Here is a 19,974-nt window from a genome sequence, read left to right on the forward strand (position 1 = left end):
ATTGCATTTCATAAGGGCAGTGGAGGGGGGTGACTTAAGGCACGGAGGAATAAACGTAATGATATCAGTAGATCCAAGTTTGTTACAAACAAAAATAACTATAGGGAACAAGTTGAGCTAGCTGCTCCACCTAATTCCCTAGACGTTTTCTGTGAAGAGTTCTGGTCCACAGATTATTTTTGTGATCACTTAAATCTCTGTCTGAAGTAGAGAAAACTGGCTTACACTAAACAGAGAGGGCACGGAGGTTAATGTACACACACGTGAAGTTCCTGCTGACATTCTGCCAAAGAAATGCTATGTTAGCGTTTGACACAATTGCAAAAAAAACAAAAAAATGAGCATGACCAGCTGCTTCTCATCTCTGTGGAAGGAGAAAGACATCTAAGGAGGACTGTTAGATTAAAACCTCAGGGGAGCCCCAAGAAGGGTGCTGGTTATCTTTCAATTGAATTGTCTTCTTGCCTTAGGAAAATAAGGGCTAGGAAAGATCATCATAGATAAAAACCAATGAACAGCAGGGACATAAGTGAGATCAGCAAAGAGAACAGCAGCCAGGCCAAGGACTCAACCTAAACCATTACTGGTAAGTGACTTAAGGGGAGGTTTTGAAAATCATCAGGATATTTAATATGACCCCAAAGACTGAGCGCATTCTATGGGCTAAAGGAAGCCTAGAGGATGATTTCGTTGCACTGAAGGAACGCATGGACCAGAAGAGTAGGGATGGTTAACATAGGAGAGCCTTCTTTTGGAAGTGAAAGCTCCTGCCTCTGCAAAAAGTCTCTTCTGAAGTTCCAAGACTTATGTGGGATCAGAGTCTAGGTCCTAGCACCTTGGACCATGACTCTCTGTCAGTGATATCATGGTAACAAAGCCAAAAAATCTAGGCCCATCTTAGAATTTTAGATTCTCTCGTATTTGCAATGTGACTTTGAAACATGAATGCAGACCATCCATATTGTATATTGAATATACAATATTGTATACTAATGGTCTAATATACAAAAGCAAGCCTAGGCAGGCAACTCTGCAGGAGGGTAGGCTCGTGGATATCTTAAAAAAAAAAAACAAAACTGAATGTCCTGTAAAGGCAGGCTGCCACACAATTTAGGGTTTCTCTGTAGGTCCTCTCAGAACTAGCATTATTGTCTAGTCTTAACATGGATGGCTTCATGAGCCCTGTAGCCACTTTCCTGCTTGGGTATTCTTTGGAGTTCCTGAGTTAGTGTGGGGCATAGACTCCGGTAACTCATAACCGGGGAGGGGTTTGTTTCTCTGTAGGTGAAGTCCATAATGTTGTGTTTCCTGGCCTTGACAAGTGCCCACTCTCGGTGCCAGGACCCTGAGTTTGTAGCAGCTTCTCCTTTAGCCCAAAATATGAGCCCTTCCTCTCGGATGAGCCTCATTCCATTTTGTGTTTCTGATTCCCATCAGCCACCGTGCGTCATCCCCTGGTCATTTGAAAGACCATGTAACCAGCGATTATGGAGCCAACATGAATCCAGTAATCAGCGTCTTTTCAAATAACCAGATGCCATTTTTAACTCCAACATGCTGTCTGGACATAGTGAGAACTCATGGCAATAAACGTCCAGCTGCATGGTGCACCTCCTTTTGATAGGGGTGCTCTGCTGTCTTTGTAAACCCTCTCTGGCTACCAAGCATCTATTATAATTGTGTAGGAAGTACATCACTATATTGTAAATAAGAGTGTCAAATGTGTGTCATGCCTCATTTGAAAAGGCTTTTTTATGTCTCTTTCTATTGAAATATAGATAACTAATATATATATACATACATAGATATATATATATCTATAATGTAAAATGAGGACATTCTATTATTGAATATAAAAATTATAAACAAAATGCCTGCCAAGATAATGGTCTAACATGTCTTCATTCTCAGCATAATTTTATTTATTATTTTTTTTTGTTAAGTTTCCCCAAAAGAGTTAGAAATAAAGATTGCTAATATTGAGACTAATTGGAATTTGTTGTTCATGAACCAATAAAATCTAGAGAATGAGGTATGAACCTGAGGTAACCTTGGGGATAAATAAATACCTTAATTGCTGGTTGAAAGCAGCTGGTGTGTTATGAACTTGGAGAGAAGGTGAAGAGAATGTATTTGTTACCGCAACCTGTAGACACTTACTGAGCAACTTCACTTTGTGCCAGATGGAAACACAAAGATAAAATACAGAGCCCCTGCTCTCAAATAACTCAAGGAAGTCCCAGATTTGTTATTGCAACATGATAGAATTGGGGCTCTGAGAAATTGGGCTGGGGATGGGCAAGAAGGAGGGTGGTCCTGGGAGTCTAGCCTTCATTGCCTGGGGAAGGTTGAGAAGGTAACCTTGAAACTGAGACTTGAAAGGTGAGAGTATTTGCTTTCAGCAACCAAGTGCACTCATCCATCAACCTATCAATTTGTTCAACAAATGTGTATTGAAGGCCTACTCTGTGCAAAGGATGTATTGGTGAGATGTAGTAGCTTGTAGTTTAGCATGGGATATAGCCAATCAAATGGGAAATTAAATAGGTAGGCACCACAGTAATGGTAGGGTTCACTCCACCCTGGAAATGTCGGGTAGGGAGTAGTCAAGAAGGGCCTCATGGAAGATGTCATGTCTAAGTTGAGACCCAAAGGATTTGGCCAGGTGAAGGGTGGGTCAGAGGGGCCCCTCTGCATGGGAACCAAATGACCAAAGAGCTTAAGGTGAAAGAGAGAAAGCCAGGAACATTGGGTGAACTGGGAAGGCAGATGGAAGATATATTTAAGTACAAGAGTGAAGAAAATGGAGCTTGAGAGGTCAGAAGCCACACAGGATTTTCTTATATCTGGGGGAAATTTCCATTGCTGAAACAAGAAGGAAAATGTCCACTCAGAAACAAGGGTCCCCGGGAAGACCAAGCTCCTCCTCTCCATCATCACACCCTCCTCAGGGCTGACTTTGCAGGAGAGACTTGTCCCTTCCTGTCTGTGTGAAGTCCAGGCCACATCTCTCACTCACTCATTCCTGAAATTCCCCTTTGAGGAGCATAGTACATGCAACCACTGGGCTTCTCTTGTGGAGAACAGCTGGAACAACTGGCATCACATAAGTAGGTCTCTACTAAATGGTTCATGTATTGTAGATGCCTTTATTATCAGGGCAAAGTGCGCTCCTGGCCCCCTGGGCCCACTCCTTTCTCATCTTTATCACAGTGTTTTACTTGTGTTCTTGTAGGTCTCTGCATTTGAACAGGGGCTCCATGAGGGTGGGATGCATCCCTGCTGTTTCCCGCACTGCCTGGCACAGAGTGGAGGTACAACAAGTGGGTGTCAGTTCCGTGAAAGCTCATGTTTTCTTCTCTAGCCTCTTATCCATCCACAGCAACTGATTCTGGTACAGAAAGGTCTTGACATAGACTCATGTTTACCCTCTAACTTTCTGAATTTGCGAGAGGAAAGTAATTTCAGGAGACAAGAAACCAGAATGATACTTTTGTATAATGGGAAGAGCCACTACATCTAGGCCTCAGTTTCTTCATCTGTAAAACAGATTTGAAAACACCTATCTTGACATAGATTGACCTAGTGTCTACAACAATGGGCTCAAACGTAGCAGTGATTTTGAGGATGGCACAGGACCGGGCAGTGTTTTGTTCTGTCGCACATAGGGTTGCTGTGATTCCGAACCCCCTGGATGGCACCTAACAACAAAGACAACAGGGAAGAGAATGGAAAAGTAGACTGCCTGAAACAGTGTCTGCTGTAGAGTAGGTGGTGTAAAATTTTAGGTGGTCACTTGGGAATATTTTACAGTGAAAAGTTTGGATATAAGGAGATTTCTTTGTAATTAATGCAGACGTTTTCTACATGGCCTCCAAGTTGTTCATCCATGAAGGCTGGAGGAAAGTCACCTCATCTGAAACTTTAAGGTTTAAGCTCCCAGCCGTCAGACCATTCCATTTTAATTCTAGGAGCTTCCAAGCCAGAGTGTCCCATGGTCAACTCAGTGCATGATTGGATGATTTACGTAAGCAAACTAGCTTGCTGCTCAGGGTATGTTGTAAGGTAAGAGATGAAGAAGGGCTTCAGTATGACACGCAGCTGAGAACGAAACTACTTCTAAGGTGTTTGGAAGCTGAATTCTGTAACTGTCATTCAGAATCTTTTGTATTGCATTGAACTGCAAAGACATCTTGAAATGTCTTTCATCCCAAGTTTAGACTTACTGCATATGGCAGAATACTGTGCTTCCTCCTTCTTGTCCCCAGGAGGGTTAGTGATAATCAAGGGACATTCAGTTCACCTGTGCCCATGTCTTTGCTTATTTTCATTTTAAAGAGTGTACTTCACTTTGTCCCACAAACTCTCTTCCCTGCATATAACTTAAGATGAGAGTCTGTGGTTTGACTTTCATTCCTCATTTCCCCATGACCTCGATTTGAATGTATTTTTCTAGTAAACGGCATTTATTTAGTCTCTGGCTTTGGTGCCTGGTGCCTGGCCCGGGTGGCTACCAAAGTTAATCAGAATCTGATTTTCAAGGAATTATAATCTAGAGGGCGGGAGCAGAAGCCCACACAAACTCTCCAGGGTGGATTCATCAAGCAAGAGAGAAGGTGGGAAACATTGAGAATCACACCATCCCTGCACCTCTCAGAGCCAATCACATCCTTGGGGTTGTGGTTTCGGCATCCTAACTGGGTCTGGAAGCAGAGAAAACCAGCACAGATGAAACACCACAGCAATATAAGCCATACCACTCAGGTAGGATTTCAAAGCCTCTCTGGGGCCACCATCCCCAGATCAGCATCAAGTTAGGAAACCCACAAAAGGAAAAGGTTAAGGGTGTATGTCACAACCAAGTGTGTTCAGTAGCACTGCATCCTGGCTAGCGTATCACCTGTATCACTTGTCTGCAATACAATGTCTTTGGATGCTCTGTGGCTAATCTTTCTACTTCTCAAATGAAAAGACCAAAAAACCAAACAAATTTTCACATAAATAAAACCCACACCAACAGCGTGTGTGTCACGCTCAGACTTGGCCGAGGGAACCAGCCTATGTCTTGTGTTTACTGACCACAAAGGGCAGGGACCTAGAATTTTTATTTTTTTTTATGTCATTTACTCATTTATCTTTGCTTTCAAATGTGACCTGCTACCTGGCAAAAGGCAAAGACAGGCACAGTCTTCAGCATGTTCCCTTTATCTGGCAAAGAACCTGAATGTATAGGTGGGTGTCACTGTGAACTCCTAATGTGTGTTTAGCTGTATACCACAATTACAATCGCCTGCACGCCCTTGTAAAATGTCTGTAAAACAATGATGACAGTAATAACAAAGACATCCATGCCAATATGATTCTACTATTTTTCTACATTGGCTCTTCATTCGGCATTTTATGTAGCTTGTGATGTGTACAGATGATAAACAACAACAATAATAAAATCCTTGACTTTCTTCTTGCCAGGATTTTGTGTTTATGATATGGAAAAAGCACTTACGCCTTAGATATTATCTCTGTATTTGGTCAGAGGATATCTGGAGGGTGGCGGTTATTTCTGGGGTTCTTTGTATAAAATTTTTTTTTTTTTTTTTGTATAGGAAAGGTCTAGGGTATTCTGGGGTGGCTGAACAGAGCATGAGAGAACTCAGAACCAGGGCTGAGGAGGATCAGTTCTGGAAATGGGATGTATCATTCAGTAAACTGAAGACCCAGGATTTTCATCCATAGGTCTAATGCACACAAATTACTCGGGTTTTTTTTTTGGTATTAACACCCAGAGCTGCTCATTCAAGATACACCAGGAGCTGGGTGGTGATGACATGCTCATCCTGGAGGATGGATTTGCTGAGTATGTCTTGAGACCAGAAGCATCCTGCTATGGGAGGGGATGTCCATTGTCTCCTGCCATATGGTAAGGTCAGTTGTGCTGACTGCCATGTCCACTGCCCCTTTCCAGTAGAGACCCCCCCATGGCTACATACAGCTCCTGCTGGGAAAGGGGTCTCAGGCAGGTCTGCAGTGAGTGTGGCATGGTGTCTACACCATTAATTCTACCCCCACACCACTGCCACCACTTAATTCTACCATATCTAATTGGACCAGGTTTGGGCAACTGAAACAAGGACAGAGCTTCCATAGACAGAATGATCTGTGGTAGACAGATGACAAATTGACCAATCAGGAATGGGGAAAACTAGCCAACCCACTAAGGAGATATCCAGATGCTAACCTGGAGAATGTAAGAACATCAGGCCTTTGGTTGTAGGTGGAGTAAAGTGTATGATGTAGCCTGTGGCCCTGGGGACACACCGATAGGAGATGGCTCCCTGCACTGCACACCTGGGCAGCACAGGTGGCAAAGACCAGGGTTCCAGGGCCTGCGGAGGACTTCCAAAGCCGGGTAATAGCAGACTAAAACCAAAAACAGCAAACCTATTGCCATCCAGTCGATTTCAACTCTAAGCAACCCTATAGGGCAGAGTAGAACTGTCCCACAGGGTTTCCAAGGAGCACCTGGTGGATTCGAACTGCCAACCTTTTGGTTAGTAGCCGTAGCTCTTAACCACTATGCCACAAGTGTTTCTAATAGCAGAGTATGCCCTGGAAATTTGTCCTTAGGTGCCTTCGAGTCAATTTTTGACTCTTAGGGACCCCATGTGATAGAGTAGAACTGCCCCATGGGGTTTCCTAGTCTGTAGTCTTTTAGGAAGCAGATCGCCAAGTCTTTCTCCTGCAGAGCCTCTGGGTGGGTTCCTATGTCCAACCTTTCCGTTAGCAGCAAAGTGCTTAACCATTCGCACCACCAGGGCTTCTTCATTGCTCTTGAATATGGGGTAAACTGAGGCTCAGAGATAAGACAAGGCAATGCAATATTTGAAGTGCCCCTGGGGATACAGAGGTGGAAGAGATCAGTGCTCCAGGGGGAGCTGAAGGGAGAGTTTGCACTGATAGCAAGGTTTGGCTGGACTGGGAGCAATGACCTAGTTTTTGCAGATACAGAGTGTGAAGGAAGGTGTCCTGTCACAGCGAACAGCATGTGCAAAGGCACGGGTGTGTGGGAAGGCATGTCCGGGCACAGCTGAGGGTGGAGGTGGTGCTGGCTGGAGGTGGAGCTGGAACAGCATCATAAACATCCCACTCTGAACCAGAAGGGGGTTGGGTGGATGGAAGCCATGGGTAAAGTGGACAACGATTTGTAAGGAGCAGAGCTTGTGCAATGAAAATGCTTAATAGCCAGTAAAACTCTCAATAACACAAGTAGATGGAGAAAGTCAAAGACAAGCTGCATCATATAGACCAGTGATCCCCCAATAGGGCAACATCCATTAACCTGATAATTACCGGGTCAGCAATGATGGCCCAAGTGAGCAGATTGAACACCAGGACCTGCAAAGCTGGACGGCCATGTGACTTCTGCAGGGACTTGATGTGACTCTCAAAACAACCTTAACCTAATTCCTAATATTTTCTTAGATGCATATTTTTTTTTGTTAAATAATTTTTATTGTGCTTTAAGTGAAAGTTTACAAATCAAGTCAGTCTGTCACATATAAGCTTATATACACCTTACTACATACTCTCATTTACTCTCCCCCAATGAGTCAGCCTGCTCCCTTCTTCCAGTCTCTCCTTTCGTGACCGCTTTGCCAGTTTCTAACCCTCTCTACCCTCCCATCTCCCCTCCAGACAGGAGATGCCAACACAGTCTCAAGTGTCCACCTGATACAAGTAGCTCACTCTTCATCAGCATCTCTCTCCAACCCATTGTCCAGTCCCTTCCATGTCTGATGAGTTGTCTTCGGGAATGGTTCCTGTCCTGGGCCAACATAAGGTTTGGGGACTATGACTGCTGGGATTCTTCTAGTCTCAGTCAGACCATTAAGTATGGTCTTTTTATGAGAATTTGGGATCTGCATCCCCCTGTTCTTCTGCTCCCTCAGGAGTTCTCTGATGTGCTCCCTGTCAGGGCAGTCATCGGTTGTGGCCGGGCACCATCTTAGATGCGTATTTTTAAATGATACTAACAGACGTGATCATGTGCCAGGAGCTCTGCCAAATGTCTCGCAAGTGTTAGACTACCTGGCCATCTAGTCTGCTGACCCCAGTGCCAAGCTGACCGGATACCATCAGCCCATCTCTTACCAGGAAAAAGCAGTTTGATACCATAATCCCAAGAGGGGACCTAGTGCATGCAATTGCTGGCCCAGTGCTACCAGCAAATGAGCCCAGATCACTAGCCAGCCAGCAAGGCTAGGAGACATTGCTTACCTAATGTAGAGCAAAGTGTGTGTGTGTGTATGTGTGTGTATGGTGTGCATGGATTTGAAGGACCTGCCCTACTTTCCCACTGACCCTCATCCCCCTGGAACTTCAGTTCTGCAATCGACAGGGCTCCTGTTGACAATAAAATTTTCCCTTCACACTCACTTTTTGCTCTCTTTATTTTTTACTGAACGCAGACATTATGTGATTTAATCCCCACAACACTACTAAATACATATGAATATTATTCCCATTTTATTGATGAAGAAACTGAAAGTTGGAGAGAAACTTGCCAAGAGCACACAGCTAGCAGAGTGGGAGCCAGCAGGCCAGGATTCCCCCGCAGGGAAGCTGGGGCTGGAGTCCCAGCTTTAGAGGCAACTTGACAGCATGCTCTTTTTTTCTCTGTATTCTTCTCTAAGTGAATTAACTTTTTAAAGAGAGATTATTAAAGACTCCAGTATGTGTCAGATAGAGTGTAGGGTTAAAAAAAAACAGTGTGGCTATAAACCTGATAACTTGCAATCCATTATTTCTAAAGACAAAAATAATCGGCTCAAGTTCCCCTAGAAGCTGGTGCTCTTGGCCACACTGATACCAATTCTTTCCTTTCCTATAATACAGAGGCATCGCTATTTTTAGAGCTGGGAGTTCCCTTTAAAATCATTGGTTCAACCAGTTTATTTTGCAAATGAGAAAACTGAGGCTCAGAGAGGGTATCTCCCTTGCTCCAAGACATATAATTCATCAGTGGCTTGGCCGATAAGAAACCATGAAACTTGAATCCCAACCCAATGTTGATCCCGTTGCTTCCCTTTGTATACATGTGGAGTGTTCATCAACAGCGTCTAAGCCTGGCGTTTCACCTTCTCCCATTGCTTCTCAATCAGTGGGCAGTCCTGTGAATGAGGCTGGGTATTTCTTTTTTTGCTGGGTATTGCTCAAATTTCCATTTCTCTACTGTTAGTTGCTGTCAGGTTGGCTCTGACTCCTGGTGACCCTACACACAACAGAACAAAATGTTGCCTGGTCCTGCACCGTCTTCATGATTGCTGGTGTGTTTGAGCCCATTGTTGTGGTTGTTATGTCACTCTATCTCATGGAGGGCCTCCCTCATTTTTGCTGGCCCTCTACCAAACATGGTGTCCTTTTCTAGTGACTGGTCTTTCCTAATGGTGTGTCCAAAGTAAGTGTGAAATCTGGCCATCCTCACTTCTAAGGAGCATTCTGGCTCTATTTCTTCTAAAACTCACTTGTTCATTCTTTTGGCATTCCATGGTACATTCAACTTTCCTCTACACTGCCCCTTTAAAAATAACGTAGGGCTGGCTGGAAGAGTGCCTTTCACTCATATTTTAATCTCTAGGATCCTCCTGTAAGCCCTTTAAATGTGAGACCGGTTGTTGGACTTGGTCTTATTAAGTCCTGGGCTTGTCGGTCGAGCATTAATATTTGCTTTTTGGCTTGATGTCATTTTAAATCCTTCCAGTAATATATTTTCCAAAAAATTAAATGGAAAAGGCTTTGGGCTATGTTTTCTTTTCATGTCCCTCCCCGCTCACTCTGTCCCTACCCCACTACTTCAGTCCTTAGCTGCTGACCCTCTTGTGTGGAGGATGGAATTAGAAATGACGCAGGATAATTGAAAATGGATCTTGGGCTCAGAATGTCATAGGGAGAAAAAAAATAAAAATTGTTCCTGGCTTTTGTGAAAAGCTCATTTTACAGAGTCATCTTTTATTAAAAACGTAAATGTGCTGTGTCACTTCCTGTTTAAAACCTTTCAATGGCTCCTGGTTTTTCTTGTTGTTGTTAATTGCCATTGAGTCAATTCCAACTCATGGTGACCCCATGTGACATACTAGAACTGCTCCATAGGGTTTTCCAGGCTGTAATCTTTACAGAAGAAGACTGCCAGGCCTTTTCTTCCACAGCATCACTGGGTGGTTTGAACTGCCAACCTTTCAGTTAGTAGACAAGTACAAACAGTTTACACCACTCAGGAACTCTTCTTGTGCCACCTGACCCACTGCAGTTGAGTCAGTTCTGATTCATAGTGACCGATAGGGCTTCAAAGGTTATACATCTCTACAGAGGGTTTCAGAAGCTATAAATTTCTATGGAAGCAAACTGCCACGTCTTTCTTCCTCAGAGCCGCTGGTGGCTTCAGATAGCCAATCTTTCGGTTAGTAGCCGAGGGACTTCAATTTCTTACAAGACAGGAACCAGCCCAGTCAGCTGTTAAGTTCTGTCTCCTTCTACTCAGCATCAAACCTTTAGAACTCAGCACAGATCTGGCACATAGTAGGCTGTCAATCATATAAAACAAAAGAAGGAAGGAAAAGTAGTTAGTGTGCAGTGTGCTTCCTACTGAAGGATGTGGACTTGGAAGCCAAGAGACTTGGCTTCAGATCCTGGACTCACTGATTTCCTGATCCTCTCAGCCTTAGTTTCTGCATTTACAATAACGATAAAAATATGATCAACCCCAAGGCTTATAGTGAGGAGTTGACAAGATACTTCACTTACAGCACTCAGCTTGGGGTTTTATAAAAATGTCAGTTATGCACCCACTGTTTACTCTGATCCTACTTTGTGTGGGCATCTTGGATGTCGACGAAGATGGACAGACCTGCTCCTTGCCTCAGTCTAGTGTGGACCATCACGTAGGGATGATGGAGCAAGGAGATCAGCAAAACCACAATTTAACTGGTATAAATTCAAAAGAAAACAAAGCAGCCATTTACCTCCACTGGAGCTTGTCCTGAGAGGCAGAAAGCAAATGGAGAATCATTCACCGAAGAAAATCTACTGAATCTCTAAGAACTGTGAGTCTGTGGCATTTGAGCTGAGACCTGTGTTATTGCTGACTCTTCACCCTCCCAACCTGCTTTGTTCCAGGAGTTTTAACTTGGCCTGTGTAGCCGAGAATAGGGGATGCTCTCTCCCCTCAACTCCCAGTCTGGGGCTATGGATTCACCATGGGAGGGGCAGGCTACTGGTGTTTCTTAGTCCCATCCCATTCCCAGGCCTGTGTTGCAGAGGGTCTCTTCCTAGAAGAGGGTCTGTCCACACCCTACCACAGAGAGTCTATTCAAGGCAGGCACAGCTGAAAGGACAAGGTCTTCCTTTCCCCACCCAGCCCTTACTTGCAGGGTGGAAGGTCTATCCCAGCCATAGTAGGCAAAGAATACCGGGACCCCATCAACTCTACCCCAGCTAATTCGTAGGGTGGAGGTCCCACACTGGAAGAAGCAAGCCAAGAAGACCAGTGGCTGCCACAACTTGCCCCCCTTCATCCCACTCAGACAGCAGATGGTCACTGTGGGACATGGGAGGTTCTCACACCCAGCTCTGGTGCCACAAGGAAAGGCAGGCCTAGGATGAAGAGCTCTGCCTGAAGGGATGGACATTTTTTGAACAGGGAGGGGAGACCTCCATGCCCAAGGGCTCTGTGGAAGACAGCAGAGGTCTTGGTGGAGACACCTAAGTGAAGGGTGGTCACTCTGATACAAGCTCCACAGTTGAGCATCCATGAGTGGAATGAGCCAACCAGGGATAGAGACAGCCAAGAAGTGCCCTGCTGGGATCACAGTCAGCTCCGGGGGTCAGAGGGCTGTGGCCCTGTGCTGGGCTGCACTGTGCTGGGCTGCACTGTGGGGCAGTCTCAAAAGGGATCGCACACAGACCCGTCAATGCAGAGCAGAATTCTCCCCCGGACAAGGGGCTTAAACACAGCCTCTGTCCAAACACTGAACAATAAACTACTTTGACCCAGAACAATTGCGAGAAAGGATGCGGAGACTTTGGAACTTTCATACATTGCTGGTGGGCTGATAAAATGGTGCAGCCACTTGGGAAAACAGTTTGGCAGTTTCTCAAAAGGTTACATATCAAGTTACCGTATGATCCAGCAATTACACTCTTAGGTGTACACCTAAGATAAATAATAACATGTGGTTACACAAAAACTTGTACACAAATGCTCATAGTAGCATTATTCTTAATAGCCAAATGGTGGAAACAACCCAAATATGCATCAATAGAACAATTGATAAACAAAATGTGGCATATCCATACAATGGAATAGTATTTGGCCATAAAAACGAATGAAGTACTGATGCATGCTATGACATGGATGAGCCTTGAAAATATTTTGCTGTGTTGAAGTACAACCAGAACGCTCCTTGGAAGCAAGGATGGTGAGACTACGTCTCATATACTTTGGATGTGTTATCAGGAGGGATCAGTTCCTGGAGAGGGACATCATGCTTGGTAAAGTAGAGGGTCAGTGAAAAAGAGGAAGACCCTCAATGAGATCGATTGACACAGTGGCTGGAACGATGGGCTCAAGCGTAACAAGGATTGTGAGGATGACACAGGACCAGGCAGTGTTTCGTTCTATTGTACACAGGGTCACTATGAGTTGGAATTGGCTCAACAGCACCTAACAATAACAACAAGTGAAAGAAGCCAGTCACAAAAAAGACCACATATTATATGATTCACTTTTTGGTAAATTCTAGAACAGGCAAGCCAATCTCTCTCTCCTTTGTCTATCTACCTATCTACCTACCTACCTACCTATCTATCTATCTATCTGTCTGTCTGTCTGTCTATCATCTATCTATCTATCTGTCTGTCTGTCTGTCTATCACCTATTTATATAGATAAAATAGACTAGGGCTAGGGGAGACTAGAAGGGAATGGGGATAGACTGGCAATGGGTACAGAATTTCTTTTAGGGGGAGTGGAGTCTTTCTGGAATTAGAATGTGGTGAAGGTTGCCCAGCCCTGCGAATATACTAAAAGCATTAAATTTTGCACTTTAAATGAATGAATTGTTGTTGTTAGGTGCCATCGAGTCAGCTCCAACTCATAGTGACCCTATTTACAACAGAACACAACACTGCCCAGTCCTGAGCCAGTCTCACAATCGTTGCTATGTTGAGTCCATTGTTACAACCACTGTGTCAATACATCTCGTTGAGGCCCTTCATCTTTTTCTTTGACCCCCTGAATTGTATGGTATGCAAATTTCAATAAAGCTGTTTAAAAAATTCTCACCTTTCCTTTCTAGACCTTATATCATTCACATTGCCAAAGCCAAGGACAATATCTGTAAGTTCTTACCACACCATCTCCTTCCTTAAACCCCTCCAGTAGCTTTACATTTTAACTGGAATAGAACCCCTTACCCTGTGTCCTCAGGATCTGGTCCTTGTTTTCCACCCTGACCTCCTCTCTGTAAAGTCCTCTCCATGACACTTTTCTGCCACACAAGCCTGGGACTTGCCCCATCATTCCGCCTCAGGGCCTTTGTCCCAGCTATTCTCTGCCTGGATTTGAGCTTGGAATTCAAGATCTTTGCAGGGCAAACTCTTTTTTCACATTCAAATTACAGCTTAACTGCCACCTCGTCAGGGACGCCTCCCTTGACTCTGCTCCCTGAAGTCATTCTCCCATTCCCCCGTATTGGTTTATGCCTAGCACTCACAGTCATGTGAATTTTCTTTGTTTTTTATTCTCTGTATCTCTTCTCCAACCAGAATATAAATTTCATGAAAGCCAGGATCTTGTCTGTTTTGTTCCTCTCTATCCAAGACATTAAGACTAATACTCAGAGTAAGCACGGCATAAATATTTGTGGAATGAGTTATCTGCCCTCTGAAGTCAAGATAAACCTCTATGTCTCCACAAAGCACTCTAAGATGCCCCAAGACGTCGTTTTCTCACTGAACCTGGTGGCCCTGAATAAGGCTGGTTTCCTCTGAGATTTACATCGTGAGTCCGTGTATCATGGTTTGTGCTTTACTACTAGCCTGGGTGCTTCAAGAGGTTTGCAATTGGCTGCACCATGGAATAAAGACCTGGCAGTATCCTTCTGTAAAGATTACAGCAAAGAAAGCCTATGGAGCAGTTTTAAGGCAAAAACGACAATAATTTTTTTTTTTTAATCTCTGCAGCTAGAATTTTCCCCACTAGAGGTCAGAGTCCATTGCTTATTTTTATTTGTCCTTCAAATGGCCTAGCACAATGCCCCAAACAGTATAAGGGCAGCCTCTGGGGATATAAACTGTAATCTATAAAGCCTCTAAATATCCAAAGAATAAATTACTGGATATAATTTGGCCTCATGCTTGCCAAAGTTGGAAATTAAAACAAAAAACAAACATTTTCTATAGAATCTTTTTTCTTTATACAAAATGCAGTCATAATACAATTTTCAAACCAAATTATCACACATTTGCTTATACATTTTACACTAATAGCAAGTCAGTTACCCCAAGTGGCCATTAAATGTTAAATGCTTAAAGACTGTCAATTTGAAGAGACACCCGCTTTTACTCAAGTGAACTGGTTCCCTCATTCCAGTGTCCCTTAGGGGTCAAAATTGCCTCCCCCCCCAAGTTGAGGACCACTGCTGTGTAGTAAATTAGTGAGATATGCTAATGCGTTCATGCACGTGGACTTACATAATGCCACTCACACACACACACACATCAGTGCATGCGTTTGTTTATAAATAAGTGTGTGACTTGGACACTTACTTCTACAACGTCTATGGACCCCTCTGAGGCAGGGTAACATTCATGCTATTATTTCCACGTTCTCTATAGCAAAATGCCAGCTTCTCCTAGGCAAGTGCCTTCAGACTCAATGTTTGCTCCTCCTTGGAAGGTAATACCATTTCTTGAGTTGGCGACAGCCTGGCCCAAAGAATGTGAGAGCCTGGACCAGGACCCACATCCTCTGCCCTAAGCAAGGGTGAAAGATGCCATCTCTGGGCCTCACATCAGAAAGCCCTCTTCCTTGTTGCTTTTTGGATGGAATATCACAGGTGAAGCAGAAAAAAATAAAGGAAAAATGAAAAGGAGAAGCACTTAGCAGACACATCATGGGACTTTCAAAGCCTAATCTCTACCTAGATGCTTTCAAAGGGCTATATAGGCATCAGCAATCACTCAGCACTATGGGTTTCTCTTCACAAAAGAGAAAAATACATCATCATTTTGAAGGGCTAAAAGGTAGAAGTTTAAAATGGTGAAAAATTACCCCTGGCTTTCAAGTTCCCTTAATGATGTGATTAGTGTCTGAAGGGACTTTCCTTTCAGGGCTTTTTCCTCTCTGATATTAGCAAATGCCACCCAGCTTAACTGTTCCATGTAACATCCCATGATTTTGCATTGTCAACCCATTTACTGTTCATCTCCTTAATAAAGTGGGCAGCTGAATCCAGTAGGAAAGTAGTCCAAGCCTTCCATTACCATCAGAACTCTACTTGTATCAGCTTAGAACTCCTTACTAAGAAAAAATGCTGTATGACCAACTGCCTGCTTGACATCATTTCTTGGAGGGCTTCGAAGTCTTTCAACTCCACTCATCCTCTCCCTTCTTTCTGGTTTCCTTCTACTAGTTTCCCCAGTCTCGTTATATGGTGTCAGCAAGCACACAGACTCCAAACCTGAAAACCTCAGCATCATCCTAGATTATCCCTCTCCCTCACTTTCTATATCCCTTTCATCATCACCAAGGCTTGAATGGAACATCCCAGGTGTTGGGTTACCTAGGTGTCTGGTCAGCGTACAAGAAAGTGAGGGGACCCTACTAGGAGCTATGTAATTGATGATGTGATAAAACGGCAGTAATATCCTACGTGTGTTTGCTCACACTTACATTTGGAGAAAGGGCTTTTGTGTGATGCTTCAGAGTCGCAGCTTCCCTCAGGATCTGCAGAACAGACACCTTCAGTTTGGAAAAGACTGGGAGGGAGAAGGAAGGCTGCTTTTTACAAAGCTTATTTTTCCGAACGTCTCCATAGGATACACGTGCTGCTCACTGTCTAATGAGACACAGATTGAAAATGGCTGATGACTCTTGCAGTGAAAGCAGGTGATGGCACCCAGAGGCACTGTGAGGAAATTTCTCTAATTGCAATTTTTAGTTATTATCAGCATGGTCCCCATACTTCAGGGATAACTTACAGGGAGTGGTATTCACATTTTCTTGACAATTGTCAGGTCTTTTGGAACCCCAGTTGGTTTGGAGGCATCGCTAACTTCAGGACCAAGGACAAGTCTGCATTTATTTATAATTTCAGGGACATTTTGAATATCCATCCACAGATCTGTTTTAAAGAGTGAATGATAGATACCAAGTGCTGGGTTAAAATGATATGTGAGTTAGTTTACTTAATAATATTAATTTAATTACAGCTGCTAACATTACTGGGTTGGTTTAACATTGTTTACTGTATGCCATGTATTGTGATAACTATTTTATGTGTATTAACAATTATGCTGAATATTTTTAGATGCCAGGCACTGTGTTAAGTGCTATGCAGCTTAAATATATTACTTAATACTTATAATAGTTCCATGATGTGACTATTATTCTCGAACCCTATTTACAGATGAGATACAGGTTTGGAGAGGCTAAATGACTTGCCACAACTATGAAGAGAGACAGCAAAATTTGAAACTCTGTTTGTTTTTTTTTTTTTCCTTTTTTTTTGACTCCGTAGTCTATGCTACTAGCCTCTGGGGTCTGCTTGAGGATAATAAAATGTTTTTTAAGTAGGAGGGTATACTATCTAACATATGTACAGAAAAGTGAAAACATCACAATTACACAATCTCCTCAGTTATCAACGTGGTTAGGTTCCAAAGATCAGGTCGTTATGCAAAATCAATGTTATGTGACAATGGAGGATGACCACATCAGATCAGCAATATTCAAAGGTGTCCCGGTCACACAGCGATTAAAGCAATTGGCTGCTAAGCTAAGGGTCAACGGTTTGAACCTATCAGGTGTTCTGTGGGAGAAAGATGTGGCAGTCTGCTTCTGTAAAAATTTACAGCCTTGGAAACCCGATGGAGCAGTTCTCCTCTGTCTTGTAGAGTTGCTAAGAGTCAGAATTGACTTGACGGCAATGGGCACATTTAATATTCACATAAATGGATTAAAACTTCATGTGCTCATTGTATCTGGCTTCCTTTGCTCAGCACTATGTTTGTGAAATTGATTCATTCTCATTGCTAGAGCATATTCCACTCCATGAATACGCAACAAGTTTTAGCTGAATTCTTCCATCACATTGTATGGAACTGAAAATTTCTTTCTACTATTCTCTGACATGAATAAACCGGTGTGCAATGTGCCCTATCTCCTGAGAAGTACCAATCTCTCCTTGGATTCCAGGCTACTTGGTTGCTCAGCCACTCAGCTCTCTGATGAATTCAAGAACAGTTATGATTTTGTGTTTTTGCTGTTGTTTGGGTGTGAGAAACCCATTTTACAGCTTTCCACATTCTAGACAGAAGTGTATCGTGAGACATATGCAATTTTGCTAAATTAAAAACTAGCTGCTGCCAAGTCGATTCCAACTCGTGGTGACCCTGTGTACGTCAGAACTGTGTTCAGTGGGGTTTTCAGTGGCTGATTTCTTGGAAGTACATCATCCGGCCTTTCTTCCGAGGCACTTCTGGGTGGACTTACTTCTGGGTAGACCTTTCAGTTAGCAGCAAAGTACGTTAACTGTTTGCACTACTGCATGAGTCTGCAACTTTTGATACGCTTTACCTTCGTTATCATTCATCTAAAATACTATACGCCCATTGTGATTTCTTCTTGCCCACAGGCTATTTAGAAGTACATTGCTAAAGTTACACACATTTGGGGATTTTCTTGTTAGTTTGATGTTATTAACTTACAGCTTAATTTCACTGTGATTAAAAAAAAAATAGAATGATTCCAATATTTAAAATTCGACGAGGCTTCCTTTATGGTCTAGCATATGGTCCATTTTGGAAATATATTGCATGTGTACCCTTGAACACTATGTAGTTTTGTTGCTGGATACAGTCTTCTATAGATGTCAATTAGGTTAAGCTTTTTAATAATTTCGTTCAGATCTTTCATTTCTTAATGATTTTTTTTGTCTGCTTGTTCTATCATTTACTGAGAAAAGTGTGTTAAAGTTTCCCACCATTAGAGCAAACTTGTCTATACCTCCTTTTAGTGTTTGTGATTTTTGCCTTATACATTTTGAAGTGATTTCTTACTTAGACTTTTATAGCTCCCTGATGGTTTGACTCTTACATCATTATAAATTATCTCATTTTCTGAATTAGTGATACTTGCTTTAAAGTCTACCTTGTCAGATATTAGTATAGTTACACCAGCTTCCCTTTGGCTAGGTTTTTGCATGAAGTATATTGTCTTTTCCTTCCTTTTCCTTCCTCTGTGCTTATTTATGGTTTGTCTTTAGTAATCACCATATGGTTTTGTTTATATGTATAAACACAATGCTTGGTAAAGTAGAGCATGGGTGAAAAAGAGGAAGACCCTCAACAGGATGGATTGACACAGTGGCTACAACAATGGGTTCAAAGATACCTACTATTGTGAGTATAGCACTGGACCAGGCAAGCTTTCGTCCTGTTACATGTAAGGTCACCGTGAGTTAGAGCTGATTTAAAGGCACCTAACAACAACCACCACCACCAGACACACATGCACACCACCAGACACACATGCACACGCACACACACACATAAGTGCACACCCAGTCTGAAAAGCTTTGTATTTTAATTGAATATTTAGGGAATTTAACAGTTAATATAATTACAGATGTATATGAATTTGTATCTACCATTTTACTGTTCTTTTTTTTCCTATTTGTCCCTCATGCTTTACAGTTTTTTAAATTCTTTTCTGACCTTCTTTTGGATTAAAAATGTTTTTGTTATTACAGTCCATTCCTCTGTCACCGTGATAGCAATACATTATTTTATTGGTGACCCTTTACATTGCATGACAACCTGCATACCTGACTTTTACAGCTTAGTATACATTTGTACTTTTATCATTCCCCAGCAAATGCTTGGAGCTTGATGCCTTTTGCCAATGAGCTTTTTTTTTTTTTTTAATGGTTTTCATGCGTGCCATTTTGTCTCTTCTTTAACTTCCTCAAGATATTTTTAATAGTGTTTTCAGAGTCTATATTTATTAAAATATTTACCCATTTCCCTAGCTCTTTATTTTTTAATTTTTTTTGTACTTTTGTCTTTCCATCTGAGTAATTTTATTTGTGCTTGGACAATATCTTAGGGTATGTTATTAAAGTAGGTCTGATGGTGGTAAAATCTTTTTAGTTTTTTATTTGTCTGGAAATGTCTTTATTTGATTTTGTCACTGAAGAATATTTTTGTTGGGTGTAGCATAACTTGGGAGTTATTTTCTATCAACACGAAAACTTGTGTGCTGCCTTGTGAGTGTTAACGTGAAGAAAGTGGCTGATGTGGACATACCCCCAGCTCCTTGCACGAGCAGGAACTTTTACAGCTGCTTTCATTGAATCTCCTGTATTCACGAATCATAGCAATGCTGGATGTGAGAAGGAAATACATTCTCCCAATGAGATCGTTGGGTTTTGATGAATTCCTTAGCAGGATGAGGTGATCACAAGGTAGGAATCCTTTTCAAGAACTATCTATCTGGGATCAAATTGACAATAGCAACTCGAAAGGTTAGATAGGAAGCTTGGGGGCAGTGAGTTTACATTAACGGGGGAGGAATACTAAAGAAAAGGAGGGCGAGGATGGTTGCACTACTAGAAGAATGTGATCAATGTCACTGAATTGTACATGTAGAAACTGTTGAATTGGTATATGTGTTGAATTGGTATATATTTTCAACTACAAA

This window comes from Elephas maximus, chromosome 15 (genome assembly GCF_024166365.1).
Source record: "Elephas maximus indicus isolate mEleMax1 chromosome 15, mEleMax1 primary haplotype, whole genome shotgun sequence".
NCBI classification, from domain to species: domain Eukaryota; kingdom Metazoa; phylum Chordata; class Mammalia; order Proboscidea; family Elephantidae; genus Elephas; species Elephas maximus.